Genomic DNA, 3,643 nt, shown 5'->3' with positions numbered 1-3,643 from the left:
AGTGAGTCTGAATATACGCGTCCGGAGACGGTCTTCGACAAATAAGTGAGTCTGAATATACGCGTCCAGAGACGGTCTTAGACAAATAAGTGAGTATGAATATACGCGTCCGGAGACGGTCTTCGACAAATAGATAAAGATATACACGTCGAATGACGGCCTTCGAGAAATAACTAAACATATACACGTCCGGAGACGGCCTTCGATAAATAAGTGAGTCTGAATATACGCGTCCGGAGACGGTCTTTGACAAATAAGTGAGTCTGAATATACGCGTCCGGAGACGGTCTTAGACAAATAAGTGAGTATGAATATACGCGTCCGGAGACGGTCTTCGACAAATAGATAAAGATATACACGTCGAATGACGGCCGTCGAGAAATAACTAAACATATACACGTCCGGAGACGGTCTTCGACAAATAAGTGAGTCTGAATATACGCGTCCGGAGACGGTCTTAGACAAATAAGTGAGTATGAATATACGCGTCCGGAGACGGTCTTCGACAAATAGATAAAGATATACATGTCGAATGACGACCTTCGAGAAATAACTAAACATATACACGTCCGGAGACGGTCTTCGACAAATAAGTGAGTCTGAATATACGCGTCCGGAGACGGTCTTCGACAAATAAGTGAGTCTGAATATACGCGTCCGGAGACGGTCTTAGACAAATAAGTGAGTATGAATATACACGTCTGGAGACGGTCTTCGACAAATAGATAAAGATATACACGTCGAATGACGGCCTTCGAGAAATAACTAAACATATACACGTCCGGAGACGGCCTTCGATAAATAAGTGTCTAGAAACGGTCTTCAAAAGTTATAAATTTCATATGGAAACAGGTGGTGTATGTCTCATGTGTATCCATATGGCATGGATTCATGCATAGTGATTATGATGACATAATGATATTGCCCAAAACTTATGAATATATTATGAATATATTGCATCTATAATAGTAATAGAAATGTATACAATTAACATAGGTGTGTATGATTAGTATCATGTGGATATATAAGGTATGGCCACGTTGACAATTCCTGCTGCATTATTTATGTATGAGCTATCCAGCTTATGTGTGTTGGAAAGTGTGAATGGTGGACATATGTAGTGGAGACATACATGTGTCAATATTTAATTATGCAAAAAATAGTATAAAAATTGTATTTGGAGCAAAGGAGCATAACATTGACCTGTATCATAACGAGATTATGTTGATTTAGCGAGGCTTCAACGTAGGCGAACAGAGAGGAGAGACTCCCATCTCGCAAGCGACCCTGAAGGGTGCCTCGATTCGAATGGGATCCGCCGACGTCCTACTACGCCATCGACTTCGGAGGAGGTTTCGAATTAGAGCAGGGCTTCCGATGGGGGCTTCGGATTTTGAAGCCTGATTATAGCCTGTGCTTTCAGATTGATCCTTGAGATGAGCATTTTTCAGAAGGTGTAGGTCGACTTTGACATCTACGGGAGGATAAGGATCAACTTCGAAGTTTATTGAGGGTGTGAGTCGACCTTGAGGTACAGATCGAACTTGACGTATCCGGATAGCTTGGGTCGAATTTTACACATCTGCTATTGTAGATGACTATTGCATGTGGAGGTAGCTTCCAATCTAATATTGTTGTGGTTCGACGTCAATTTAGCACTGTATTTTGTCAGTGAACTATGGCCTTCGACAAACTAAGTCTTCTTTCTCCCCTTGCTCGATAGGTCGGGAAGACGCTGATCGGACAGTTTTGATAAATCCGGAGGGTGTAAATTATAATATTGACCACGTTACTTCTCTTCATATCTTCCAACTTCGAGACGACCCCATCGGAGGGGTCGGAACCATGAGCGAAGAGCCTTGATTTTCGAACGACAGATTTAGGAGTGCGGATCCAAGTTGAGGGGGGAGCTTCTAACTTCAGGAAGAAGGAGATCCTTTCGACTTCGACCTTCAAAGCTCCTAATTTGAACTGAGCTTCCAACTTCAGAGGGTGTCCGATGTTCATCCTTCCGAACCGACCCGAGGGTGTCCGATGTTGAGCTTTCGGAACCGATTGGAATTTGAGATCCGAGAAGGTTATCTCATCACTTTGCAGTTTTTCTTCAAAGCACGTGCGGCTCGATTTTGTACTCATTCGAACCAGGTGCCAAGATAGAAGCCATAATAATAAATGTATGATAAGTATGCTAAGTCATGGTAATTAAATGACATGTCCGAATGCCACATATAGTGGCTCATATAGTGGCTTGTTTAAGTTCTATATTATTGTAATTTCATTTGGATATATTGCCCAAATGATTAGTTTGCTGTGTAGCAGACTAAAAAATTATCTAGTGGAAGAATATTATTTAGTACCTGCTCTTTTGCAAACTGAATTTGATGAAGAAAACTAAGTTCATGGATCTGGAACTAACATGGAGAGCCTTTGATCCTAGCTCTTGAGTTTTCAAAATTGTTCCAGTAGGATATCTTGTGATCTTGAAAAATATGACTAGTCATTCCGAACCATAACCAATAGAAGAGATAGATCAAAACTGAAAGGTTAGAATGAAATTGTGTGTTACTTCACGATCACTGCACCAAATAATGAGGACCTTGGATCTTCTTTATCGTCCGGATATATAAAGCGAGGTTGATACCACTCCGGTCACTGGACCTGCATCGGGGGAGGCCCCTGGTGTACACTCCGATGCTAAAGTTAGTAGGAGTATAAGTAGAGAGATAAAGTAATGTGTAGAGAGAGGAGGAGAAAGAGAGGTATACCTTCCCTTTATAGGGGTATTTATAGTGAACATGATGGGCTTAGAGGACCTTGCTTGTCTTGGGCTTGATTGGCTTGAGCCTAGTGGGCCGTATTCATATTCCGAATCACTTTTTATTGCAAAAAAAATTGATAGTTCTTTATTTAGTTGCATCACACTGTATAAGTGAATGATGAGAAAGAACGTCCAAGGGGGAAAACGAAAACAAACCTCATCATATAGACAAAAAGTTCTTGATTAAGCTATCTGCTTAATATAAGAAGAATCCTCAAAAGGAGCTACAAAAAACCACTAGCAGCCAATGGCAGGAACCTGTGAGTATAAAAATAAATATGATGCCTCCATTGAACTTGATGCAATATTATTGTGTATTTTTAGGCTGGTGCACTTGATAAGCTAGAGGCATTTACAAGCTTCAATGGACCAGACTTCTATGGACTTCCAAGAAAGCAAACCCCCTTGGAAGGTGCCCTAGTCTTTCTCATCCTCATTTGGAGATATCATTCCAATGTCTTCTGGACAAATACTTCACTGGACAACACAGTTGCTTCAAGTGAAGGAAACACAAAAAAGAAAAAATACTAATATCAAACAGCACAAACTTATAAACAGTTGAGCAGCAAGAACCCAAGAAGTAATAAGCCATAAGCACACCCAAGCAAGAACTACTCAGCCAAAATACTATGATTAAAAATTAGCTCTGGTTCAATAATTCCACTACTCTTGAATATATATTTGAATGAATAATGATGACATTTTCTAATTTCATTCCACTATTTTGCACGTGCAATTGCATTACTTTCCTTTTAAAAACAGAAAAGCCCAAACAAATAATTAAAAGAGGAAAATGAGTTGAAGAATGCAACATCCAGTGTCCAG

At 40.3% G+C, this 3,643-nt stretch overlaps 1 long non-coding RNA gene across 1 annotated transcript; it reads left to right on the top strand.

The window, feature by feature from the left end:
• Window positions 1-1,116: 1,116 nt before the first annotated feature.
• LOC136220332 (uncharacterized) lies at window positions 1,117-2,297 on the top strand. The gene is made up of 2 exons (XR_010684481.1): window positions 1,117-1,613; window positions 1,724-2,297. It is a non-coding gene; the product is annotated as an uncharacterized lncRNA (long non-coding RNA).
• The last annotated feature ends 1,346 nt before the right edge of the window (window positions 2,298-3,643 follow it).

Source organism: Euphorbia lathyris, chromosome 2, assembly GCF_963576675.1.
Source record: "Euphorbia lathyris chromosome 2, ddEupLath1.1, whole genome shotgun sequence".
Lineage (NCBI taxonomy): Eukaryota > Viridiplantae > Streptophyta > Magnoliopsida > Malpighiales > Euphorbiaceae > Euphorbia > Euphorbia lathyris.
This window is presented reverse-complemented; position numbering and strand designations above follow the sequence as displayed.